Consider the following 25,459-nt stretch of genomic DNA (forward strand, 5'->3'; position numbering starts at 1 on the left):
GGCTCTGTTTGTCCTGTATGCTCCCAACAGGATTGGGTGTCCTGCTTCCATGTAGACCATTATGCGCTGGATCTGTGGTAAGATTCAGCATGCTCATTCCATGGCAGGATTGCCATTACTGAATTAGGTGAAGACCCATTCTACTAGAAAGGTGGGTTCATCCTGGGCAGCTGGTCGGGGAGTCTCGGCATTGCAACTTTGCCGAGCAGCTATTTAGTAAACACTTTTGCTAAGTTTTACAAGTTTGATACCTTGGCTGATGATAACCTCAAGTTGGGTCATTCGGTGCTGCAGAGTCGTACGCACTCTCCCACCCGTTCAAGAGCTTTGGTATAACCCCATGGTTCTTAATGTGACCCCAGCATCCTCTAGGTCGTATGAGAAAATAGGATTTTAATACCTACTGGTAAATCCTTTTCTCTTAGTCCGTAGAGGATGCTGGGCACCCGTCCCAGTCCATACTGTGTCTGCAGTTATTACTTGTGGTTATACACATGTTATGTTATGGTTCTGGTCAGCTTTTTGCTGCAATTGTTCATGCCGTTGGCTTGTGTTCTGTTGAATGCCACGTTCTGCGGCATGCTTAAGGTGTGAGCTGGTAAGATGCTCACCTTAGTTTAACAATAAATCCTTTCCTCGAAATGTCCGTCTCCCTGGGCACAGTTCCTATAACTGGAGTCTGGAGGAGGGGCATAGAGGGAGGAGCCAGTTCACACCCTTTGAAAGTCTTAAAGTGCCCATGTCTCTTGCGGATCCCGTCTATACCCCATGGTTCTTAATGTGACCCCAGCATCCTCTACGGACTAAGAGAAAAGGATGCCCTTGCGCACTATCCTGACTTCTCCTCCCGTCTGCTTACTTTGTGCCTTCCAACGCACAATGCGAACTACAGGTGGTGCTGCAGGGCCCACACCCTTTTACTTGCCTTACAGAACAGCTCTGGAGCTGTTACAGTGCCCAGCTGCTGCAAGAAATCAGCTTGAATGCTTCAGGGGATGGGGCATGGCCAACATGAGCCCCACACCAAAGGAGGGTGGGGGTGTTTAATGCGAACTAGGGGTCATCCAAGCACCGCAAAAGGCCGCCATGCCCTGCATGCCCCTTTTCTCTTTTCATATGCAGATGAGGGTTCCAGCCAACTTTGGCCCACATCTTGGATGACATCACCGTATGCAAATCCGTCTTCTGCAGACCTTCCCCCAGGAATGCTTGTACTAGTTGTTGCATATGGTTTGATATTTGATGGTGCTTCAATATTAGGCAGCCTTCCACCCTCCCATGTTCATCTGAACAGATGTGGTCTCCCTGCAGTTGGTGTCCCCAGACGAGAGTTCCCTTGTGCGTCCTCAGTTGAATCTCCTTAACTTGACGGGGGAGGGGCTGCCCGAGCAGCCACCCTCCCCAGCCCTATCCCAACTCATACTTATTTTGCATATGAGATCTCTTGATCATGAAGATTGTTCTCACAGGGTGAGGTTCATCCATTATATTTTAAAATAGGAAGGTACAAATTACATATTTGAATTGCATCTATGTGCTGGATTCAAATGTCCCCCCCCCCCCCTTCCTTTCTCAATTGTGCCCGTCAGCAGCTATTCTAAGGTTGCTGCCAATGGGTGTGACACATTAATTTCTTCTGTGGGGTACACTGGACTCCACAAGGATTCACATTGGGGTGTAGAGTAGGATCTTGATCTGAGGCACCAACCGGCTCAAAGCTTTTGACTGTTCCCAAGATGCTCAGCGCATCCTCCTCTATAACCCCGCTTCCATGAACAGGGAGCTCAGTTTGTAGTTGGTGCCTTCAGTAGCAGGCCACTTAACAGGGGCCTGCCTCAGGCAGCCTATTCTTAGCTATTAATTTTGACAAGAAAAGAAGAACTTGTTTTATGAGAATCTACAAGGGCTGCAGCAGGCTAGGTCTAATAGACATCTTTACTGCAGCTTCATCACTCCCAGCGGCGCTGTATACTCCCGTGCCCTGGTTGCTGGGTCACTGCAGCGGAGGCTCCAGTTTCTTCCTAAGGTCAGTCACACACACACCGCCCTTCCGGATCACGAGGCCGCTGATGAAGGGGAGCGTGGCCGTAGGGGGTGGACCGTGTGCGCACTGGCGTGGACACTGATTACTGGGCAGCCGCTCCACTAGCCACCAGGTACAGTTAAGGAGCACAGGTCTGGGAGTTTTACTCCTATATTAACCCAATTTTGTACTGCCCGCAGCGCATTGTGATAGGTAATAGGGCCTGATTCAGGTTGGAATGCAATCACAATAAGCGATCCAACTGCAAAATTTGCTAACAGCATACGCATGTGCCTGCATTTTCTGCGGCACCCCGCAGAGAATGCGATCGCCTCTGCCTGTCAATCGGGGCGGGGGGGGGGGGGGGGAGAGGGGGGTCAGCAACACTCCATTTCCAAGTCAGGGATGGAGCGGTGCGGGGGCAAGGCTTCAAAATGGGGTCTGCAACGGAGGAGACACAGGGGGCGTGGTCACAGCGGCTGTATGACATCACATTCAGCCGCTGTGATCACAAAAATGGTGGCGGCTTCCTGCGCGCACATACAGTCTGCACCAGCAGGAGGCTACACCATTTTTTATGATCACGCTGAACTGCAGTGCGACTGCAATTACAGCATGGTCAAGAATGGAGGCGTCATGCTGGGTGGCCATGCCCTGTCACTGTGCAGGAGCCAGCACCGCACACACACTAGTCCCCGGGTGCAGCCCCCAACCCCCGGGACACCCGGAGCAACAAAATGTAGATTCAGGCCACCAGGCCACGCCCCTACCTATGAAACCATGCCTCCTTTTTACCATTGCACTGCTTATCTGCGCGCCCTGCATTACAATCTCCCTCGCCACCTCTCTGGGTGTCACCAGTGATAGTGACACCTCTGCCATGCTTGTAGCAGCTGGTCCTAAGATCTACGCCTCAAGCCCTGAGTGTTTGCCCTTGTGACTTGTTGATCATCATAGCGAAGCAGATGCTTACAGAAAACTGCAGGGGCTTAGATTGAAAATAAAAAAATTGATGGGTATAAGGTAGAGAGGAGCGGGTTCGGTTCTCCGAGAACCGAATTCCCGACGAACTCCACGTGGTTTACACTGGTCCGAGGCAGGCTCGGTTGTTCCCGCCTGACTCGGAAAACCTGAACAAGGGAAAATGTCATCATCCCGCTGTCGGATTCTCGCGAGATTCGGATTCCATATAAAGAGCTGCGCGTTGCCGCCATTTTTACTCGTGCATTGAAGAGAGAGCGGAGAGGACGTGGCTATGTTCTCTCAGTGGAAATCTCAATATCAGTGCTCAGTATCAGTGGTTACTTATTGCTGCTCAGTAATACTAGTAGTGTGTCTCTCCTGCTCAGTGTCAGTTCTCAGTAGTATCCTCATCAGTGCTCAGTATCACTGCTTATTGTCTTGTGCTGCATTGTGGTGCTCAGCATACTACAGTACATTACTAATAGTCCAGTGCTGCATCTTGCTGCTCAGTGTCAGTTCTAGTATCCTCATCAGTGCTCACTATCACTGTTCATTGCATTTTGGTTTTCTGTATTCTACAGTAACATAGTAATATAGTAACATATAGTAACATAGTTTTTGAGGTTGAATAGAGGCAAATTGCCCATCGTGTTCAACCTGTTTTAAGTTGTGATGATTCTACATACTTGCTGAATAATGTTTTATGACTAGTTAGCTACTATAACTCATGTTACCCCCGGATTAACCATGTTGATATTTTAAGTATTATAACCTTGGATAGCTTTTTCATTCAGAAATGTATCCATTCCTTTTTTAAATCCAATTACAGAGTCCGCCATTACCACCTTCCCTGGCAGGGAATTCCACATCCTGATTGCCCTAACAGTGAAGATCATAGTATCTCACCTGGCAGGTAAGTAGGAGTTGGGCTAGAGCTGTGGAGGATTGCTGCTCGGGCACCCCCTGTCAAGTGAAGGAGATCCAACTGAGGCAGCACAAGGGAACTCTCGAAAGAAGAACAAGGCTAGAGGAAGATCTGAGACAAAGAAATCTGACTTTTACCAGAGCTGACAAGAGGAAAGCACAAACGCAGTCCCCCACTACCACAAATAATGCAGTCGAGTTTCCCACATTTGGGGAAATCACAGGGGTCAGCATACCCAGAGTGCAATGAATGAACCTCACCCTGGGAGAACAATCTTCATGACCATGGTATCTCCTATGCAAAATAAGTATGATTTGGGATAGGGCTGGGGAGGGCCGCTGCTCAGGCACATCTCTGTCAAGTAAAGGAGATTCAACTGAGGCAACACAAGGGAACTCTCATCTGGGGACAACAACTGCAGGGAGAACACATATTTTCAGATGAACATGGGAGGGCAGAAGGCTGCCTAATACTGAAGCACCCCCAAACAACAAATCAAATGCAACTACTAGTGCAAGCATTCCTGGGGGAAGGCCTGCAGCAGATGGATTTGCATATGGTGATGTCATCCAAGCAGTGGGTCAAAGTTGGCTTCAACCCTCGTCTGCATATGAAAATAAAAAAGGGGTGTGCAGGGCATGGCGGCCTTTTGCGGCGCTTGGATGACCCCTAGTTCGCATTAAACACCTCCACCCTCCTTCGGTGTGGGGCTCATGTTGGCTATGCCCCAGCCCCTGAAGCATTCAAGCTGATTTCTTGCAGCAGCTGGGCACTGTAACAGCTCCAGAGCTGCTCTGTAAAGCAAGTAAAAGGGTGTGGGCCCTGCAGCACTACCTGTAGTTTGCATTGTGCGTTGGAAGGCACAAAGTAAGCAGACGGGAGAAGTCAGGATAATGCACAAGGGCATAGAAGGGAGCGGCTCAAGAAAAGAGAAGTGGAAACAGACAGCAAACTAGGCTGGAGAGAGACCTGAGACAAAGAGATCTGAATTATACGAGAGCCGACCAGAGGAAACACAAATTATGTAATCAAGTGTCCCACATTTGGGGAAATCGTAGGAGCAGCACACCCAGAGTGCATTGGGTGAGCCTTGCCCTGGGAGAAGCACCTTCCTGATCATAGTATCTCACCTGGCAGGTAAGTAGGAGTTGGGCTAGAGCTGGGGAGGGTCGCTGTTCGGGCACCCCCCTGTCAAGTGAAGGAGATCCAACTGAGGCAGCACAAGGAAACTCTCGAAAAAAGAACAAGGCTAGAGGAAGATCTGAGACAAAGAAATCTGACTTTTACCAGAGCTGACCAGAGGAAAGCACAAACACAGTCCCCCACTACCACAAATAATGCAGTCGAGTTTCCCACATTTGGGGAAATCACAGGGGTCAGCATACCCAGAATGCAATGAATGAACTTCACCCTGGGAGAACAATCTTCATGACAATTGTATCTCCTATGCAAAATAAGTATGATTTGGGATAGGGCTGGGGAGGGCCGCTGCTCAGGCACATCTCTGTCAAGTAAAGGAGATTCAACTGAGGCAGCACAAGGGAACTCTCATCTGGGGACAACAACTGCAGGGAGAACACATATTTTCAGATGAACATGGGAGAGCAGAAGGCTGCCTAATACTGAAGCACCCCCAAACAACAAACCAAATGCAACAACTAGTACAAGCATTCCTGGGAAAAGGTCTGCAGAAGACGGATTTGCATACGGTGATGTCATCCAAGCAGTGGGCCAAAGTTGGCTGGAACCCTCATCTGCATATGAAAAGAGAAAAGGGGTATGCAGGGCATGGCGGCCTTTTGCGGCGCTTGGATGACCCTTAGTTAGCATTAAACACCTCCACCCTCCGTCGGTGTGGGGCTCATGTTGGCTATGCCCCAGCCCCTGAAGCATTCAAGCTGATTTCTTGCAGCAGCTGGGCACTGTAACAGCTCCAGAGCTGCTCTGTAAGGCAAGTAAAAGGGTGTTGGCCCTGCAGCACTACCTGTAGTTTGCATTGTGCGTTGGAAGGCACAAAGTAAGCAGACAGGTGAAGTCAGGAGAGTGCACAAGGGCATAGAAGGCAGCGGCTCAAGAAAAGAGAAGTGGAAACAGACAGCAAACTAGGCTGGAGAGAGACCTGAGACAAAGAGATCTGAATTATACGAGAGCCGACCAGGGGAAACACAAATTATGCAGTCAAGTTTCCCACATTTGGGGAAATCACAGGAGCAGCACACCCAGAGTGCAATGGGTGAGCCTTGCCCTGGGAGAAGCACCTTCATGATCATAGTATCTCACCTGGCAGGTATGTAGGAGTTGGGCTAGAGCTGGGGAGGGTCGCTGCTCGGGTACCCCCCTGTCAAGTGAAGGAGATCAAACTGAGGCAGCACAATGGAACTCTCGAAAGAAGAACAAGGCTAGAGGAAGATCTGAGACAAAGAAATCTGACTTTTACCAGAGCTGACCAGAGGAAAACACAAACACAGTCCCCCACTACCACAAATAATGCAGTTGAGTTTCCCACATTTGGGGAAATCACAGGGGTCAGCATACCCAGAATGCAATGAATGAACCTCACCCTGGGAGAACAATCTTTATGACCATGGTATCTCCTATGCAAAATAAGTATGATTTGGGATAGGGCTGGGGAGGGCCGCTGCTCAGGCACATCTCTGTCAAGTAAAGGAGATTCAACTGAGGCAGCACAAGGGAACTCTCATCTGGGGACAACAACTGCAGGGAGAACACATATTTTCAGATGAACATGGGAGAGCAGAAGGCTGCCTAATACTGAAGCACCCCCAAACAACAAACCAAATGCAACAACTAGTGCAAGCATTCCTGGGGGAAGGCCTGCAGCAGATAGATTTGCATATGGTGATGTCATCCAAGCAGTGGGTCAAAGTTGGCTTCAACCCTCGTCTGCATATGAAAAGAGAAAAGGGGCGTGCAGGGCATGGTGGCCTTTTGCGGCACTTGGCTGACCCCTAGTTTGCATTAAACACCTCCACCCTCCTTCGGTGTGGGGCTCATGTTGGCTATGCCCCAGCCCCTGAAGCATTCAAGCTGATTTCTTGCAGCAGCTGGGCACTGTAACAGCTCCAGAGCTGCTCTGTAAGGCAAGTAAAAGGGTGTGGGCCCTGCAGCACTACCTGTAGTTCGCATTGTGCGTTGGAAGGCACAAAGTAAGCAGAAAGGAGGAGAAGTCAGGATAGTGCGCAAGGGCATAGAAGGGAGCGGCTCAAGAAAAGAGAAGTGGAAACAGACAGCAAACTAGGCTGGAGAGAGACCTGAGACAAAGATATCTGAATTATACGAGACCTGACCAGGGGAAACACAAATTATGCAGTCAAGTTTCCCACATTTGGGGAAATCGCAGGAGCAGCACACCCAGAGTGCAATGGGTGAGCCTTGCCCTTGGAGAAGCACCTTCATGATCATAGTATCTCACCTGGCAGGTAAGTAGGAGTTGGGCTAGAGCTGGGGAGGGTCGCTGCTCGGGCACCCCCCTGTCAAGTGAAGGAGATCCAACTGAGGCAGCACAAAGGAACTCTCGAAAGAAGAACAAGGCTAGAGGAAGATCTGAGACAAAGAAATCTGACTTTTACCAGAGCTGACCAGAGGAAAGCACAAACACAGTCCACCACTACCACAAATAATGCAGTCGAGTTTCCCACATTTGGGGAAATCACAGGGGTCAGCATACCCAGAGTGCAATGAATGAACCGCACCCTGGGAGAACAATCTTCATAACAATGGTATCTCCTATGCAAAATAAGTATGATTTGGGATATGGCTGCGGAGGGCCGCTGCTCAGGCACATCTCTGTCAAGTAAAGGAGATTCAAATGAGGCAGCACAAGGGAACTCTCATCTGGGGACAACAACTGCAGGGAGAACACATATTTTCAGATGAACATGGGAGGGCAGAAAGCTGCCTAATAATGAAGCACCTCCAAACAACAAACCAAATGCAACAACTAGTGCAAGCATTCCTGGGGGAAGGCCTGCAGCAGATGGATTTGCATACGGTGATGTCATCCAAGCAGTGGGTCAAAGTTGGCTTCAACCCTCGTCTGCATATGAAAAGAGAAAAGGGGCGTGCAGGGCATAGCGGCCTTTTGCGGCGCTTGGATGACCCCTAGTTCGCATTAAACACCTCCACCCTCCTTCGGTGTGGGGCTCATGTTGGCTATGCCCCAGCCCCTGAAGCATTCAAGCTGATTTCTTGCAGCAGCTGGGCACTGTAACAGCTCCAGAGCTGCTCTGTACGGCAAGTAAAAGGGTGTGGGCCCTGCAGCACTACCTGTAGTTTGCATTGTGCATTGGAAGGCACAAAATAAGCAGACAAGAGGAGAAGTCAGGATAGTGCACAAGGGTATAAAAGGGAGGGGCTCATGAAAAAAGAAGTGGAAACAGACAGCAAACTAGGCTGGAGAGAGACCTGAGACAAAGAGATCTGAATTATACGAGAGCCGACCAGGGGAAACACAAATTATGCAGTCAAGCTTCCCACATTTGGGGAAATCGCAGGGGCACCACACCCAGAGTGCAATGGGTGAGCCTTGCCCTGGGAGAAGCACCTTCATGATCATAGTATCTCACCTGGCAGGTAAGTAGGAGTTGGGCTAGAGCTGGGGAGGGTCGCTACTCGGGCACCCCCCTGTCAAGTGAAAGAGATCCAACTTAGGCAGCACAAGGGAACTCTCGAAAGAAGAACAAGGCTAGAGGAAGATCTGAGACAAATAAATCTGACTTTTACCAGAGCTGACTAGAGGAAAGCACAAACACAGTCCCCCACTACCACAAATAATGCAGTCGAGTTTCCCACATTTGGGGAAATCACAGGGGTCAGCATACCCAGAATGCAATGAATGAACCTCACCCTGGGAGAACAATCTTCATGACCATGGTATCGCCTATGCAAAATAAGTATGATTTGGGATAGGGCTGGGGAGGGCCGCTGCTCAGGCACATCTCTGTCAAGTAAAGGAGATTCAGCTGAGGCAGCACAAGGGAACTCTCATCTGGGGACAACAACTGCAGGGAGAACACATATTTTCAGATAAAAATCTTGGTCATGCTCTGGTTTCTCTTCAGAACGAACAAATCTTTCGCCTCTTACTAAAGATTTCCGTGGAGAGGAGCAAAACCGAGTTTTATCTCAATTTTTGCATGCCCCATCTTTTTGGGGTTTCTTTTACCGGTTTAAAGATAGAATGAGTGTGCTTTAATGTAAGCTCATTTGCATAGAAATGACAGTAAATGTTTATTTATGTTCAAACAGAACTTTCTTGACCATGCTACTTGCTTTAAAGATCTGGGAGCACATGGAATACAGTACAAACCATGCTTATAGCAAGGAGAAGCCAGGTGAGAAATCTGCTTTCTTTCAAATTGGGCGCTCACTTTGATCTGAATGAGGACTGCTGGCACAGCACTCAGGCGACAGGTGGAATCTTGGTCATGCTCTGGTTTCTCTTCAGAATGAACAAATCTTTCGCCTTTTATTAAAGATTATCCGTGGAGAGGAGCAAAACTGAGTTTTATCTCAATTTTTGCATGCCCCATATTATTGGGGTTTCTTTTATCAGTTTAAAGACAGAACGAGTGTGCTTTCTTGTTAGCTTTAATGTAAGTTTATTTGCATAACAATGACAATAAATGTCTGTTTCTTTTCAAGCAGAACTTTCTTGACCATACTAATTGCTTGAAAGATCTGGGAGCACATGGAAAAGAGTACAAACCATGTTTATAGCAAGGGGAAGCCTGGTGAGAAATCTGCTTTCTTTCTTTCAAATTGGGTGCTCACTTTGAGCTGAATGAGGACTGCTGGCATGGCACTCAGGCGACAGGTGGAATCTTGGTCATGCTCTGGTTTCTCTTCAGAACGAACAAATCTTTCGCCTTTTACTAAAGATTTCCGTGGAGAGGAGCAAAACTGAGTTTTATCTCAATTTTTGCATGCCCCATATCATACCTCCCAACTGTCCCGATTTTCGCGGGACAGTCCCGTTTTTTGGGGACTGTCCCGCTGTCCCACCTGCGGGCCGCAGTGTCCCGCGGTGGGGAGGACAGTTGGGAGGCTCTGTCTGTCGCTGCCCTGCTTAGCAGAGCAGCGGTGAATAGTCGCTGTGCGCACAGCGTCTATTCACTGAAGTCAGAGGGAGAGGTGGCATGCCAGCGGCTCACAGAGCGCTGGGCATGCCCCCTCAGTGCCGAAAACGGGGGCGTGACTCGCGATCGCGGGTCCTCCCGCGAAGCCATGCCCCTTTTTACTTAGGCCACGCCCTTTTTGGGAGCGCGTGCGACTTCGCCGCGCGTGTGTCCCTCTTTGCGAGCCGACAAAGTTGGGAGGTATGCCCATATTATTGGGGTTTCTTTTATCAGTTTAAAGACAGAACGAGTGTGCTTTCTGGTTAGCTTTAATGTAAGTTTATTTGCATAACAATGACAGTAAATGTTTGTTTCTTTTCAAACAGAACTTTCTTGACCATGCTACTTGCTTGAAAGATCTGGGAGCACATGGAAAACAGTACAAACCATGCAGTATCACAAGAGCCTTTATTTGATCTTTCATGAAGATAGAGCAGAATTGAGGACACGTCAACAATTTCTGCCGAAGGTGGTTCATCTTTCCACATGGTGCCTTTGGCCACTGACACCTTCGTTGAGTCAAAGTCTCTGGCTGTGGTCAGAACTTTGAAAATTTATGTCACCAGAACGGTTCAGATTAGGAAAACAGAGGCTCTGTTTGTCCTGTATGCTCCCAACAGGATTGGGTGTCCTGCTTCCATGTAGACCATTATGCGCTGGATCTGTGGTAAGATTCAGCATGCTCATTCCATGGCAGGATTGCCGTTACTGAATTAGGTGAAGACCCATTCTACTAGAAAGGTGGGTTCATCCTGGGCAGCTGGTCGGGGAGTCTCGGCATTGCAACTTTGCCGAGCAGCTATTTAGTAAACACTTTTGCTAAGTTTTACAAGTTTGATACCTTGGCCGATGATAACCTCAAGTTGGGTCATTCGGTGCTGCAGAGTCGTACGCACTCTTCCACCCGTTCAAGAGCTTTGGTATAACCCCATGGTTCTTAATGTGACCCCAGCATCCTCTAGGTCGTATGAGAAAATAGGATTTTAATACCTACCGGTAAATCCTTTTCTCTTAGTCTGTAGAGGATGCTGGGCACCCGTCCCAGTCCATACTGTGTCTGCAGTTATTACTTGTGGTTATACACATGTTGTGTTATGGTTCTGGTCAGCTTTTTGCTGCAATTATTCATGCCGTTGGCTTGTGTTCTGTTGAATGCCACGTTCTGCGGCATGCTTAAGGTGTGAGCTGGTAAGATGCTCACCTTAGTTTAACAATAAATCCTTTCCTCGAAATGTCCGTCTCCATGGGCACAGTTCCTATAACTGGAGTCTGGAGGAGGGGCATAGAGGGAGGAGCCAGTTCACACCCTTTGATAGTCTTAAAGTGCCCATGTCTCTTGCGGATCCCGTCTATACCCCATGGTTCTTAATGTGACCCCAGCATCCTCTACGGACTAAGAGAAAAGGATGCCCTTGCGCACTATCCTGACTTCTCCTCCCGTCTGCTTACTTTGTGCCTTCCAACGCACAATGCAAACTACAGGTGGTGCTGCAGGGCCCACACCCTTTTACTTGCCTTACAGAACAGCTCTGGAGCTGTTACAGTGCCCAGCTGCTGCAAGAAATCAGCTTGAATGCTTCAGGGGATGGGGCATGGCCAACGTGAGCCCCACACCAAAGGAGGGTGGGGGTGTTTAATGAGAACTAGGGGTCATCCAAGCACTGCAAAAGGCCGCCATGCCCTGCACGCCCCTTTTCTCTTTTCATATGCAGATGAGGGTTCCAGCCAACTTTGGCCCACTGCTTGAATAACATCACTGTATGCAAATCCGTCTGCTGCAGACCTTCCCCCAGGAAGGCTTGTACTAGATGTTGCATATGGTTTGATATTTGATGGTGCTTCAGTATTAGGCAGCCTTCCGCCCTCCCATGTTCATCTGAAAAGATGTGGTCTCCCTGCAGTTGTTGTCCCAAGACGAGAGTTCCCTTGTGCTTCCTCAGTTGAATCTCCTTAACTTGACGGGGGAGGGGCTGCCCGAGCAGCCACCCTCCCCAGCCCTATCCCAACTCATACTTATTTTGCATATGAGATCTCTTGATCATGAAGATTGTTCTCACAGGGTGAGGTTCATCCATTATATTTTAAAATAGGAAGGTACAAATTACATATTTGAATTGCATTTATGTGCTGGATTCAAATGTCCCCCCCCCCCCTTCCTTTCTCAATTGTGCCCGTCAGCAGCTATTCTAAGGTTGCTGCCAATGGGTGTGACACATTAATTTCTTCTGTGGGGTACACTGGACTCCACAAGGATTCACATTGGGGTGTAGAGTAGGATCTTGATCTGAGGCACCAACCGGCTCAAAGCTTTTGACTGTTCCCAAGATGCTCAGTGCATTCTCCTCTATAACCCCGCTTCCATGAACAGGGAGCTCAGTTTGTAGTTGGTGCCTTCAGTAGCAGGCCACTTAACAGGGGCCTGCCTCAGGCAGCCTATTCTTAGCTATAAATTTTGACAAGAAAAGAAGAACTTGTTTTATGAGAATCTACAAGGGCTGCAGCAGGCTAGGTCTAATAGACATCTTTACTGCAGCTTCATCACTCCCAGCGGCGCTGTATACTCCCGTGCCCTGGTTGCTGGGTCACTGCAGCGGAGGGTCCGGTTTCATCCTAAGGTCAGTCACACACACACCACCCTTCCGGATCACGAGGCCGCTGATGAAGGGGAGCGTGGCCGTAGGGGGTGGACCGTGTGCGCACTGGCGTGGACACTGATTACTGGGCAGCCGCTGCACTAGCCACCAGGTACAGTTAAGGAGCACAGGTCTGGGGGTTTTTCTCCTATATTAACCCAATTTTGTACTGCCCGCAGCGCATTGTGATAGGTAATAGGGCCTGATTCAGGTTGGATTGCAATCACAATAAGCGATCCAACTGCAAAAATTGCTAAGAGCATACGCATGTGCCTGCATTTTCTGCGGCACCCCGCAGAGAATGCGATCACCTCTGCCTGTCAATCGGGGCGGGGGGGGATAGGTGGGTCAGCAACACTCCATTTCCAAGTCAGGGATGGAGCGGTGCGGGGGCAAGGCTTCAAAATGGGGTCTGCAACGGAGTAGACACAGGGGGCGTGGTCACAGCGGCTGTATGACATCACATTCAGCCGCTGTGATCACAAAAATGGTGGCGGCTTCCTGCGCGCACATACAGTCTGCACCAGCAGGAGGCTACACCATTTTTTATGATCACGCTGAACTGCAGTGCGACTGCAATTACAGCATGGTCAAGAAGGGAGGCGTCATGCTGGGTGGCCATGCCCTTTCACTGTGCAGGAGCCAGCACCGCTCACACACTAGTCCCCGGGTGCAGCCCCCAACCCCCGGGACACCCGGAGCAACAAAATGTAGATTCAGGCCACCAGGCCACGCCCCTACCTATGAAACCATGCCTCCTTTTTACCATTGCGCTGCTTATCTGCGCGCACTGCATTACAATCTCCCTCGCCACCTCTCTGGGTGTCACCAGTGATAGTGACACCTCTGCCATGCTTGTAGCAGCTGGTCCTAAGATCTACGCCTCAAGCCCTGAGTGTTTGCCCTTGTGACTTGTTGATCATCATAGCGAAGCAGATGCTTACAGAAAACTGCAGGGGCTTAGATTGAAAATAAAAAAATTGATTGGTATAAGGTAGAGAGGAGCGGGTTCGGTTCTCCGAGAACCGAATTCCCCACGAACTCCACGTTGTTTACACTGGTCCGAGGCAGGCTCGGTTGTTCCCGCCTGACTCGCAAAACCTGAACAAGGGAAAATGTCATCATCCCGCTGTCGGATTCTCGCGAGATTCGGATTCCATATAAAGAGCTGCGCGTTGCCGCCATTTTTACTCGTGCATTGAAGAGAGAGCGGAATGGACGTGGCTATGTTCTCTCAGTGGAAATCTCAATATCAGTGCTCAGTATCAGTGGTTACTTATTGCTGCTCAGTAATACTAGTAGTGTGTCTCTCCTGCTCAGTGTCAGTTCTCAGTAGTATCCTCATCAGTGCTCAGTATCACTGCTCATTGTCTTGTGCTGCATTGTGGTGCTCAGCATACTACAGTACATTACTAATAGTCCAGTGCTGCATCTTGCTGCTCAGTGTCAGTTCTAGTATCCTCATCAGTGCTCACTATCACTGTTCATTGCATTTTGGTTTTCTGTATACTACAGTAACATAGTAATATAGTAACATATAGTAACATAGTTTTTGAGGTTGAATAGAGGCAAATTGCCCATCGTGTTCAACCTGTTTTAAGTTGTGATGATTCTACATACTTGCTGAATAATGTTTTATGACTAGTTAGCTACTATAACTCATGTTACCCCCGGATTAACCATGTTGATATTTTAAGTATTATAACCTTAGATAGCTTTTTCATTCAGAAATGTATCCATTCCTTTTTTAAATCCAATTACAGAGTCCGCCATTACCACCTTCCCTGGCAGGGAATTCCACATCCTGATTGCCCTAACAGTGAAGATCATAGTATCTCACCTGGCAGGTAAGTAGGAGTTGGGCTAGAGCTGTGGAGGATTGCTGCTCGGGCACCCCCTGTCAAGTGAAGGAGATCCAACTGAGGCAGCACAAGGGAACTCTCGAAATAAGAACAAGGCTAGAGGAAGATCTGAGACAAAGAAATCTGACTTTTACCAGAGCTGACCAGAGGAAAGCACAAACACAGTCCCCCACTACCACAAATAATGCAGTCGAGTTTCCCACATTGGGGAAATCACAGGGGTCAGCATACCCAGAATGCAATGAATGAACCTCACCCTGGGAGAACAATCTTCATGACCATGGTATCTCCTATGCAAAATAAGTATGATTTGGGATAGGGCTGGGGAGGGCCGCTGCTCAGGCACATCTCTGTCAAGTAAAGGAGATTCAACTGAGGCAGCACAAGGGAACTCTCATCTGGGGACAACAACTGCAGGGAGAACACATATTTTCAGATGAAAATCTTGGTCATGCTCTGGCTTCTCTTCAGAACGAACAAATCTTTCGCCTTTTACTAAAGATTTCCGTGGAGAGGAGCAAAACTGAGTTTTACCTCAATTTTTGCATGCCCCATCTTTTTGGATTTTCTTTTATCGGTTTAAAGATAGAATGAGTGTGCTTTAATGAAAGCTCATTTGCATAGAAATTACAGTAAATGTTTGTTTCTTTTCAAACAGAACTTTCTTGACCATGCTACTTGCTTGAAAGATCTGGGAGCACATGGAATACAGTACAAACCATGCTTATAGCAAGGAGAAGCCAGGTGAGAAATCTGCTTTCTTTCAAATTGGGCGCTCACTTTGATCTGAATGAGGACTGCTGGCATGGCACTCAGGCGACAGGTGGAATCTTGGTCATGCTCTGGTTTCTCTTCAGAATGAACAAATCTTTCGCCATTTATTAAAGATTTCCGTGGAGAGGAGCAAAACTGAGTTTTATCTCAATTTTTGCATGCCCCATATTATTGGGGTTTCTTTTATCAGTTTAAGGACAGAATGAGTGTGCTTTCTTGTTGGCTTTAATGTAAGTTTATTTGTATAACAATGACAGTAAATGTCTGTTTCTTTTCAAACAGAACTTTCTTGACCATGCTACTTGCTTGAAAGATCTGGGAGCACATGGAAAAGAGTACAAACCATGCTTATAGCAAGGGGAAGCCTGGTGAGAAATCTGCTTTCTTTCTTTCAAATTGGGTGCTCACTTTGAGCTGAATGAGGACTGCTGGGATGGCACTCAGGCGACAGGTGGGATCTTGGTCATGCTCTGGTTTCTCTTCAGAACGAACAAATCTTTCGCCTTTTACTAAAGCTTTCCGTGGAGAGGAGCAAAACTGAGTTTTATCTCAAATTTTGCATTCCCCATCTTATTGGGGTTTTATTTTATCTGTTTAAAGATAGAACGAGTGTGCTTTAATGTAAGCTCATTTGCATAGAAATGACAGTAAATGTTTGTTTCTTTTCAAACAGAACTTTCTTGACTATACTAATTGCTTGAAAGATCTGGGAACACATGGAAAAGAGTACAAACCATGTTTATAGCTAGGGGAAGCCTGGTGAGAAATCTGCTATCTTTCTTTCAAATTGGGTGCTCACTTTGAGCTCAATGAGAACTGCTGGCATGGCACTCAGGCGACAGGTGGAATCTTGGTCATGCTCTGGTTTCTCTTCAGAACTAACAAATATTTCGCCTTTTATTAAAGATTTCCGTGGAGAGGAGCAAAACTGAGTTTTATCTCAATTTTTGCATGCCCCATATTATTGGGGTTTCTTTTATCAGTTTAAAGACAGAACGAGTGTGCTTTCTTGTTAGCTTTAATGTAAGTTGCCATAGATGCAGTGAAACACACGTGTAGGGCACGGCGTGTCCGCGTGTATTTGACTCATGTGAAATGTTATAAAACAAAAATATATGATTATGATGTTAGCTGTTAGTCTCCACTAATAGGGAATAGAAGCTGAGCTATAAGAAAGGAATACACTAGATATGATGTCACTTAGCAGATACAATGTCTAAAGTGCATACAGATAGCTACTAATAACTCTTGATAAGAAAGTATATCAGTGTGGGTATATTTATATGATGGGATATTGGGACTAGTGAATATATATCACTCCTGCTGTCCAGATTGGCAATAACCAGACAATTATGATAAGAGTAGAGATGTCACATGGGCTGCTATAGATATTAATTTAATGCTGTATGTGTCATTTGTTACAAATGGATACATTTTCTATGAGTCAGCCTAGCAGCTGCATGTTCTAACAGAACACTATCCTCACACAGAATCTGCTAACCTTGAGATAACTAAATGACAGTGTGTAACAGTCTCTTTACTATAAGACTGTTACAAAGTAATATATATATTTGAAGTCAGTCTAGCAGCTGTGTGTTCCAGCAGTTTATAAGACAAAGAAAATCTCCTATTGTGGAATCTAGACACATGGGACTGCTGGCCTGTGTCATACTATTTCTATGTAATACCAGTAACATGTATATAACTGTTACATAATTGTTACAAATGGATAAATCTTTGAGTCAGCCTAGCAGCTGCATGTCCTAACAGGACACCATAAATCCTTTACAGTGTAACAAATTGATTGGTAACACTTAAAGGCTGGAGAGCAGTTATATGCCTTACTAGCATACTCAATATACCACATTATTACACCAGTTACCACGATTATTGACAGCGCATTTGATATATTATATTACCCTCACACTGAGTCTGTTTACCTTTAGATAACTAAGTGACCGAATATGTAACAGTTTCTCTATCATAAGACTGTTACAAAGTGAGATAGATATATTTGGAAGTCAGTCAAACAGCTGTGTGTTTCAGCGGTTTATAAGAAAATTCCTCATTGTGGAATCTGGACCACTAAGGGTTATTATATATATAGCACATGGAATTGCCACATCTCCCTATATGATAATTTCATTACACTGTAACATAATAAGAATTAACTCTTTAACAGTGTAAATAGAGAGTAATGAATCTCTGACACATGGAATATATTATTTCTTAGATGAATTGGATAAACCATTATGACAGACACTTTGCTTCCTAATAAGAATTGAGGTGGCTATACCTCTAAGGAAAGCATTATTGCCTACGCCTAGATCAGATTAAATAAGATCTGGCTGAATATATGAAGGAAGGTTGCTATTTATATGAGAATTGGAATTGCTATATTCCTTAAGGCAACCCCACCGATTGATATATGTTGTCAATTAAGTATATCTGAACGGCTATATCTGGACCAGATTTAATAAGATCTGGCTGATTATATGAAGGAGGGCTGCTATTTATATTGGAATTGCCATATTCCTTAAGGCAACCGCACCTGTTGGTATATCTCGCCAATTAACTATATCTAAACAGCTAAATTAAAGCTATTCATCATTTTTTTAGTTTGGATATTAATAAATATGATCTTTCCATGATGCATAGAGATTTCCCTATCAAGTGATTCCTTATCCGATATAGAAAGCTATCCCCCTGTGGTATTGAATTTAGGAATATAGTCTTAGGGGACACAGAGAAATAAGTGATCCCCATCTACCTAAGCACCCCACAAATTGGAGGTTAGCTTACCGGTTATACTCAATCACCCCCACAAATTCGCCAATGGGGATGGCTTCCCGGGAGGTAACCCCTATTGAGTGAAGGGAGTATATAGGATACGACCCAGTGGTACCTGACGACATAGATACTAACAGCTATTTAATAACATTACGCTAGAAAGTGATTATTAGCAACATATATATCTATATAAACAACCCCGCCAGGGTTGTGCCTTCAAAAATAATCACACACGGACACGCTTTTTAAACCTTTTTTTCACATCTCTTTATTCTTCTTATGCACATGTATGTTAGTTCTGTGATTTTAACCTTTATGTTTCACTGCAGTTTGGGATAATAATATTAATATTTATCCAATTTTAATACATACTTAATAAAGGTTATATTTTATGATTCATTCATTCTGTCCAGTGCGTCAACAGTGCAGATTTCTTCTTGTTTTTTCTCCCAAATTCTATAACAATGACAGTAAATGTTGTTTCTTTTCAAACAGAACTTTCTTGACCATGCTACTTGCTTGAAAGATCTGGGAGCACATGGAAAACAGTACAAACCATGCAGTATCACAAGAGCCTTTATTTGATCTTTCATGAAGATAGAGCAGAATTGAGGACACGTCAACAATTTCTGCCGAAGGTGGTTCATCTTTCCACATGGTGCCTTTGGCCACTGACACCTTCGTTGAGTCAAAGTCTCTGGCTGTGGTCAGAACTTTGAAAATTTATGTCACCAGAACGGTTCAGATTAGGAAAACAGAGGCTCTGTTTGTCCTGTATGCTCCCAACAGGATTGGGTGTCCTGCTTCCATGTAGACCATTATGCGCTGGATCTGTGGTAAGATTCAGCATGCTCATTCCATGGCAGGATTGCCGTTACTGAATTAGGTGAAGACCCATTCTACCAGAAAGGTGGGTTCATCCTGGGCAGCTGGTCGGGGAGTCTCGGCATTGCAACTTTGCCGAGCAGCTATTTAGTAAACACTTTTGCTAAGTTTTACAAGTTTGATACCTTGGCTGATGATAACCTCAAGTTGGGTCATTCGGTGCTGCAGAGTCGTACGCACTCTCCCACCCGTTCAAGAGCTTTGGTATAACCCCATGGTTCTTAATGTGACCCCAGCATCCTCTAGGTCGTATGAGAAAATAGGATTTTAATACCTACCGGTAAATCCTTTTCTCTTAGTCCGTAGAGGATGCTGGGCACCCGTCCCAGTCCATACTGTGTCTGCAGTTATTACTTGTGGTTATACACATGTTATGTTATGGTTCTGGTCAGCTTTTTGCTGCAATTGTTCATGCCGTTGGCTTGTGTTCTGTTGAATGCCACGTTCTGCGGCATGCTTAAGGTGTGAGCTGGTAAGATGCTCACCTTAGTTTAACAATAAATCCTTTCCTCGAAATGTCCGTCTCCCTGGGCACAGTTCCTATAACTGGAGTCTGGAGGAGGGGCATAGAGGGAGGAGCCAGTTCACACCCTTTGAAAGTCTTAAAGTGCCCATGTCTCTTGCGGATCCCGTCTATACCCCATGGTTCTTAATGTGACCCCAGCATCCTCTACGGACTAAGAGAAAAGGATGCCCTTGCGCACTATCCTGACTTCTCCTCCCGTCTGCTTACTTTGTGCCTTCCAACGCACAATGCGAACTACAGGTGGTGCTGCAGGGCCCACACCCTTTTACTTGCCTTACAGAACAGCTCTGGAGCTGTTACAGTGCCCAGCTGCTGCAAGAAATCAGCTTGAATGCTTCAGGGGATGGGGCATGGCCAACATGAGCCCCACACCAAAGGAGGGTGGGGGTGTTTAATGCGAACTAGGGGTCATCCAAGCACCGCAAAAGGCCGCCATGCCCTGCATGCCCCTTTTCTCTTTTCATATGCAGATGAGGGTTCCAGCCAACTTTGGCCCACATCTTGGATGACATCACCGTATGCAAATCCGTCTTCTGCAGACCTTCCCCCAGGAATGCTTGTACTAGTTGTTGCATATGGTTTGATATTTGATGGTGCTTCAATATTAGGCAGCCTTCCACCCTCCCATGTTCATCTGTACAGATGTGGTCTCCCTGCAGTTGTTGTCCCCAGACGAGAGTTCCCTTGTGCGTCCTCAGTTGAATCTCCTTAACTTGACGGGGGAGGGGCTGCCCGAGCAGCCACCCTCCCCAGCCCTATCCCAACTCATACTTATTTTGCATATGAGATCTCTTGATCATGAAGATTGTTCTCACAGGGTGAGGTTCATCCATTATATTTTAAAATAGGAAGGTACAAATTACATATTTGAATTGCATCTATGTGCTGGATTCAAATGTCCCCCCCCCCCCCCTTCCTTTCTCAATTGTGCCCGTCAGCAGCTATTCTAAGGTTGCTGCCAATGGGTGTGACACATTAATTTCTTCTGTGGGGTACACTGGACTCCACAAGGATTCACATTGGGGTGTAGAGTAGGATCTTGATCTGAGGCACCAACCGGCTCAAAGCTTTTGACTGTTCCCAAGATGCTCAGCGCATCCTCCTCTATAACCCCGCTTCCATGAACAGGGAGCTCAGTTTGTAGTTGGTGCCTTCAGTAGCAGGCCACTTAACAGGGGCCTGCCTCAGGCAGCCTATTCTTAGCTATTAATTTTGACAAGAAAAGAAGAACTTGTTTTATGAGAATCTACAAGGGCTGCAGCAGGCTAGGTCTAATAGACATCTTTACTGCAGCTTCATCACTCCCAGCGGCGCTGTATACTCCCGTGCCCTGGTTGCTGGGTCACTGCAGCGGAGGCTCCAGTTTCTTCCTAAGGTCAGTCACACACACACCGCCCTTCCGGATCACGAGGCCGCTGATGAAGGGGAGCGTGGCCGTAGGGGGTGGACCGTGTGCGCACTGGCGTGGACACTGATTACTGGGCAGCCGCTCCACTAGCCACCAGGTACAGTTAAGGAGCACAGGTCTGGGAGTTTTACTCCTATATTAACCCAATTTTGTACTGCCCGCAGCGCATTGTGATAGGTAATAGGGCCTGATTCAGGTTGGAATGCAATCACAATAAGCGATCCAACTGCAAAAATTGCTAACAGCATACGCATGTGCCTGCATTTTCTGCGGCACCCCGCAGAGAATGCGATCGCCTCTGCCTGTCAATCGGGGCGGGGGGGGAGAGGGGGGTCAGCAACACTCCATTTCCAAGTCAGGGATGGAGCGGTGCAGGGGCAAGGCTTCAAAATGGGGTCTGCAACGGAGGAGACACAGGGGGCGTGGTCACAGCGGCTGTATGACATCACATTCAGCCGCTGTGATCACAAAAATGGTGGCGGCTTCCTGCGCGCACATACAGTCTGCACCAGCAGGAGGCTACACCATTTTTTATGATCACGCTGAACTGCAGTGCGACTGCAATTACAGCATGGTCAAGAATGGAGGCGTCATGCTGGGTGGCCATGCCCTGTCACTGTGCAGGAGCCAGCACCGCACACACACTAGTCCCCGGGTGCAGCCCCCAACCCCCGGGACACCCGGAGCAACAAAATGTAGATTCAGGCCACCAGGCCACGCCCCTACCTATGAAACCATGCCTCCTTTTTACCATTGCGCTGCTTATCTGCGCGCACTGCATTACAATCTCCTTCGCCACCTCTCTGGGTGTCACCAGTGATAGTGACACCTCTGCCATGCTTGTAGCAGCTGGTCCTAAGATCTACGCCTCAAGCCCTGAGTGTTTGCCCTTGTGACTTGTTGATCATCATAGCGAAGCAGATGCTTACAGAAAACTGCAGGGGCTTAGATTGAAAATAAAAAAATTGATGGGTATAAGGTAGATAGGAGCGGGTTCGGTTCTCCGAGAACCGAATTCCCGACGAACTCCACGTGGTTTACACTGGTCCGAGGCAGGCTCGGTTGTTCCCGCCTGACTCGGAAAACCTGAACAAGGGAAAATGTCATCATCCCGCTGTCGGATTCTCTCGAGATTCGGATTCCATATAAAGAGCTGCGCGATGCCGCCATTTTTACTCGTGCATTGAAGAGAGAGCGGAGAGGACGTGGCTATGTTCTCTCAGTGGAAATCTCAATATCAGTGCTCAGTATCAGTGGTTACTTATTGCTGCTCAGTAATACTAGTAGTGTGTCTCTCCTGCTCAGTGTCAGTTCTCAGTAGTATCCTCATCAGTGCTCAGTATCACTGCTCATTGTCTTGTGCTGCATTGTGGTGCTCAGCATACTACAATACATTACTAATAGTCCAGTGCTGCATCTTGCTGCTCAGTGTCAGTTCTAGTATCCTCATCAGTGCTCACTATCACTGCTCATTACATTGTGGTGTTCTGTATACTACAGTAACATAGTAATATAGTAACATATAGTAACATAGTTTTTGAGGTTGAATAGAGGCAAATTGCCCATCGTGTTCAACCTGTTTTAAGTTGTGATGATTCTACATACTTGCTGAATAATGTTTTATGACTAGTTAGCTACTATAACTCATGTTACCCCCGGATTAACCATGTTGATATTTTAAGTATTATAACATTGGATAGCTTTTTCATTCAGAAATGTATCCATTCCTTTTTTAAATCCAATTACAGAGTCCGCCATTACCACCTTCCCTGGCAGGGAATTCCACATCCTGATTGCCCTAACAGTGAACATCATAGTATCTCACCTGGCAGGTAAATAGGAGTTGGGCTAGAGCTGTGGAGGATTGCTGCTCGGGCACCCCCTGTCAAGTGAAGGAGATCCAACTGAGGCAGCACAAGGGAACTCTCGAAAGAAGAACAAGGCTAGAGGAAGATCTGAGACAAAGAAATCTGACTTTTACCAGAGCTGACCAGAGGAAAGCACAAACGCAGTCCCCCACTACCACAAATAATGCAGTCGAGTTTCCCACATTTGGGGAAATCACAGGGGTCAGCATACCCAGAGTGCAATGAATGAACCTCACCCTGGGAGAACAATCTTCATGACCATGGTATCTCCTATGCAAAATAAGTATGATTTGGGATAGGGCTGGGGAGGGCCGCTGCTCAGGCACATCTCTGTCAAGTAAAGGAGATTCAACTGAGGCAACACAAGGGAACTCTCATCTGGGGACAACAACTGCAGGGAGAACACATATTTTCAGATGAACATGGGAGGGCAGAAGGCTGCCTAACACTGAAGCACCCCCAAACAACAAACCAAATGCAACTACTAGTGCAAGCATTCCTGGGGGAAGGCCTGCAGCAGATGGATTTGCATATGGTGATGTCATCCAAGCAGTGGGTCAAAGTTGGCTTCAACCCTCGTCTGCATATGAAAATAAAAAAGGGGTGTGCAGGGCATGGCGGCCTTTTGCGGCGCTTGGATGACCCCTAGTTTGCATTAAACACCTCCACCTTCCTTCGGTGTGGGGCTCATGTTGGCTATGCCCCAGCCCCTGAAGCATTCAAGCTGATTTCTTGCAGCAGCTGGGCACTGTAACAGCTCCAGAGCTGCTCTGTAAAGCAAGTAAAAGGGTGTGGGCCCTGCAGCACTACCTGTAGTTTGCATTGTGCGTTGGAAGGCACAAAGTAAGCAGACGGGAGAAGTCAGGATAGTGCACAAGGGCATAGAAGGGAGCGGCTCAAGAAAAGAGAAGTGGAAACAGACAGCAAACTAGGCTGGAGAGAGACCTGAGACAAAGAGATCTGAATTATACGAGAGCCGACCAGAGGAAACACAAATTATGTAATCAAGTGTCCCACATTTGGGGAAATCGTAGGAGCAGCACACCCAGAGTGCATTGGGTGAGCCTTGCCCTGGGAGAAGCACCTTCCTGATCATAGTATCTCACCTGGCAGGTAAGTAGGAGTTGGGCTAGAGCTGGGGAGGGTCGCTGTTCGGGCACCCCCCTGTCAAGTGAAGGAGATCCAACTGAGGCAGCACAAGGAAACTCTCGAAAAAAGAACAAGGCTAGAGGAAGATCTGAGACAAAGAAATCTGACTTTTACCAGAGCTGACCAGAGGAAAGCACAAACACAGTCCCCCACTACCACAAATAATGCAGTCGAGTTTCCCACATTTGGGGAAATGACAGGGGTCAGCATACCCAGAATGCAATGAATGAACCTCACCCTGGGAGAACAATCTTCATGACAATGGTATCTCCTATGCAAAATAAGTATGATTTGGGATAGGGCTGGGGAGGGCCGCTGCTCAGGCACATCTCTGTCAAGTAAAGGAGATTCAACTGAGGCAGCACAAGGGAACTCTCATCTGGGGACAACAACTGCAGGGAGAACACATATTTTCAGATGAACATGGGAGAGCAGAAGGCTGCCTAATACTGAAGCACCCCCAAACAACAAACCAAATGCAACAACTAGTACAAGCATTCCTGGGAAAAGGTCTGCAGAAGACGGATTTGCATACGGTGATGTCATCCAAGCAGTGGGCCAAAGTTGGCTGGAACCCTCATCTGCATATGAAAAGAGAAAAGGGGTATGCAGGGCATGGCGGCCTTTTGCGGCGCTTGGATGACCCTTAGTTCGCATTAAACACCTCCACCCTCCGTCGGTGTGGGGCTCATGTTGGCTATGCCCCAGCCCCTGAAGCATTCAAGCTGATTTCTTGCAGCAGCTGGGCACTGTAACAGCTCCAGAGCTGCTCTGTAAGGCAAGTAAAAGGGTGTTGGCCCTGCAGCACTACCTGTAGTTTGCATTGTGCGTTGGAAGGCACAAAGTAAGCAGACAGGAGAAGTCAGGAGAGTGCACAAGGGCAAGGGCAGGGGCTCAAGAAAAGAGAAGTGGAAACAGACAGCAAACTAGGCTGGAGAGAGACCTGAGACAAAGAGATCTGAATTATACGAGTAGCCGACCAGAGGAAACACAAATTATGTAGTCAAGTGTCCCACATTTGGGGAAATCGTAGGAGCAGCACACCCAGAGTGCAATGGGTGAGCCTTGCCCTGGGAGAAGCACCTTCCTGATCATAGTATCTCACCTGGCAGGTAAGTAGGAGTTGGGCTAGAGCTGGGGAGGGTCGCTGCTCGGGCACCCCCCTGTCAAGTGAAGGAAATCCAACTGAGGCAGCACAAGGAAACTCTCAAAAAAAGAACAAGGCTAGAGGAAGATCTGAGACAAAGAAATCTGACTTTTACCAGAGCTGACCAGAGGAAAGCACAAACACAGTCCCCCACTACCACAAATAATGCAGTCGAGTTTCCCACATTTGGGGAAATCACAGGGGTCAGCATACCCAGAATGCAATGAATGAACCTCACCCTGGAAGAACAATCTTCATGACCATGGTATCTCCTATGCAAAATAAGTATGATTTGGGATAGGGCTGGGGAGGGCCGCTGCTCAGGCACATCTCTGTCAAGTAAAGGAGATTCAACTGAGGCAGCACAAG

At 47.2% G+C, this 25,459-nt stretch overlaps 22 non-coding genes across 22 annotated transcripts; 7 read left to right on the forward strand and 15 right to left on the reverse strand.

Annotated features, from left to right (window-relative positions):
• Positions 1-4,058: 4,058 nt before the first annotated feature.
• LOC135047946 (U1 spliceosomal RNA) lies at positions 4,059-4,222 on the reverse strand. The gene has a single exon (XR_010239910.1). It is a non-coding gene; the product is annotated as a U1 spliceosomal RNA (small nuclear RNA).
• A 671-nt stretch (positions 4,223-4,893) lies between these two features.
• LOC135047983 (U1 spliceosomal RNA) lies at positions 4,894-5,056 on the reverse strand. Its single transcript, XR_010239939.1, has one exon. It is a non-coding gene; the product is annotated as a U1 spliceosomal RNA (small nuclear RNA).
• A 152-nt stretch (positions 5,057-5,208) lies between these two features.
• On the reverse strand, positions 5,209-5,372 carry LOC135048024 (U1 spliceosomal RNA). Its single transcript, XR_010239978.1, has one exon. It is a non-coding gene; the product is annotated as a U1 spliceosomal RNA (small nuclear RNA).
• Positions 5,373-6,043: 671 nt separating this feature from the next.
• Positions 6,044-6,206, reverse strand: LOC135047972 (U1 spliceosomal RNA). Its single transcript, XR_010239932.1, has one exon. It is a non-coding gene; the product is annotated as a U1 spliceosomal RNA (small nuclear RNA).
• Positions 6,207-6,358: 152 nt separating this feature from the next.
• Positions 6,359-6,522, reverse strand: LOC135048009 (U1 spliceosomal RNA). The gene has a single exon (XR_010239963.1). It is a non-coding gene; the product is annotated as a U1 spliceosomal RNA (small nuclear RNA).
• A 674-nt stretch (positions 6,523-7,196) lies between these two features.
• On the reverse strand, positions 7,197-7,359 carry LOC135047965 (U1 spliceosomal RNA). The gene has a single exon (XR_010239927.1). It is a non-coding gene; the product is annotated as a U1 spliceosomal RNA (small nuclear RNA).
• A 152-nt stretch (positions 7,360-7,511) lies between these two features.
• On the reverse strand, positions 7,512-7,675 carry LOC135048030 (U1 spliceosomal RNA). Its single transcript, XR_010239984.1, has one exon. It is a non-coding gene; the product is annotated as a U1 spliceosomal RNA (small nuclear RNA).
• A 674-nt stretch (positions 7,676-8,349) lies between these two features.
• Positions 8,350-8,512, reverse strand: LOC135047975 (U1 spliceosomal RNA). Its single transcript, XR_010239935.1, has one exon. It is a non-coding gene; the product is annotated as a U1 spliceosomal RNA (small nuclear RNA).
• A 152-nt stretch (positions 8,513-8,664) lies between these two features.
• On the reverse strand, positions 8,665-8,828 carry LOC135048016 (U1 spliceosomal RNA). The gene has a single exon (XR_010239970.1). It is a non-coding gene; the product is annotated as a U1 spliceosomal RNA (small nuclear RNA).
• Positions 8,829-8,972: 144 nt separating this feature from the next.
• On the forward strand, positions 8,973-9,088 carry LOC135047995 (U5 spliceosomal RNA). Its single transcript, XR_010239950.1, has one exon. It is a non-coding gene; the product is annotated as a U5 spliceosomal RNA (small nuclear RNA).
• A 270-nt stretch (positions 9,089-9,358) lies between these two features.
• LOC135048006 (U5 spliceosomal RNA) lies at positions 9,359-9,475 on the forward strand. Its single transcript, XR_010239960.1, has one exon. It is a non-coding gene; the product is annotated as a U5 spliceosomal RNA (small nuclear RNA).
• Positions 9,476-9,761: 286 nt separating this feature from the next.
• LOC135048005 (U5 spliceosomal RNA) lies at positions 9,762-9,874 on the forward strand. Its single transcript, XR_010239959.1, has one exon. It is a non-coding gene; the product is annotated as a U5 spliceosomal RNA (small nuclear RNA).
• Positions 9,875-14,687: 4,813 nt separating this feature from the next.
• On the reverse strand, positions 14,688-14,850 carry LOC135047964 (U1 spliceosomal RNA). Its single transcript, XR_010239926.1, has one exon. It is a non-coding gene; the product is annotated as a U1 spliceosomal RNA (small nuclear RNA).
• A 144-nt stretch (positions 14,851-14,994) lies between these two features.
• On the forward strand, positions 14,995-15,110 carry LOC135047993 (U5 spliceosomal RNA). The gene has a single exon (XR_010239948.1). It is a non-coding gene; the product is annotated as a U5 spliceosomal RNA (small nuclear RNA).
• Positions 15,111-15,380: 270 nt separating this feature from the next.
• On the forward strand, positions 15,381-15,496 carry LOC135048001 (U5 spliceosomal RNA). Its single transcript, XR_010239955.1, has one exon. It is a non-coding gene; the product is annotated as a U5 spliceosomal RNA (small nuclear RNA).
• A 286-nt stretch (positions 15,497-15,782) lies between these two features.
• On the forward strand, positions 15,783-15,898 carry LOC135048000 (U5 spliceosomal RNA). The gene has a single exon (XR_010239954.1). It is a non-coding gene; the product is annotated as a U5 spliceosomal RNA (small nuclear RNA).
• Positions 15,899-16,173: 275 nt separating this feature from the next.
• LOC135048003 (U5 spliceosomal RNA) lies at positions 16,174-16,289 on the forward strand. The gene has a single exon (XR_010239957.1). It is a non-coding gene; the product is annotated as a U5 spliceosomal RNA (small nuclear RNA).
• A 6,628-nt stretch (positions 16,290-22,917) lies between these two features.
• LOC135048013 (U1 spliceosomal RNA) lies at positions 22,918-23,081 on the reverse strand. The gene has a single exon (XR_010239967.1). It is a non-coding gene; the product is annotated as a U1 spliceosomal RNA (small nuclear RNA).
• Positions 23,082-23,752: 671 nt separating this feature from the next.
• Positions 23,753-23,915, reverse strand: LOC135047984 (U1 spliceosomal RNA). The gene has a single exon (XR_010239940.1). It is a non-coding gene; the product is annotated as a U1 spliceosomal RNA (small nuclear RNA).
• A 152-nt stretch (positions 23,916-24,067) lies between these two features.
• LOC135048034 (U1 spliceosomal RNA) lies at positions 24,068-24,231 on the reverse strand. The gene has a single exon (XR_010239988.1). It is a non-coding gene; the product is annotated as a U1 spliceosomal RNA (small nuclear RNA).
• Positions 24,232-24,899: 668 nt separating this feature from the next.
• On the reverse strand, positions 24,900-25,063 carry LOC135047969 (U1 spliceosomal RNA). Its single transcript, XR_010239931.1, has one exon. It is a non-coding gene; the product is annotated as a U1 spliceosomal RNA (small nuclear RNA).
• Positions 25,064-25,215: 152 nt separating this feature from the next.
• Positions 25,216-25,379, reverse strand: LOC135048011 (U1 spliceosomal RNA). The gene has a single exon (XR_010239965.1). It is a non-coding gene; the product is annotated as a U1 spliceosomal RNA (small nuclear RNA).
• Positions 25,380-25,459: the final 80 nt, after the last annotated feature.

The sequence above is a fragment of the Pseudophryne corroboree genome, unplaced genomic scaffold (assembly GCF_028390025.1).
Source record: "Pseudophryne corroboree isolate aPseCor3 unplaced genomic scaffold, aPseCor3.hap2 scaffold_944, whole genome shotgun sequence".
NCBI classification, from domain to species: Eukaryota; Metazoa; Chordata; class Amphibia; order Anura; family Myobatrachidae; genus Pseudophryne; species Pseudophryne corroboree.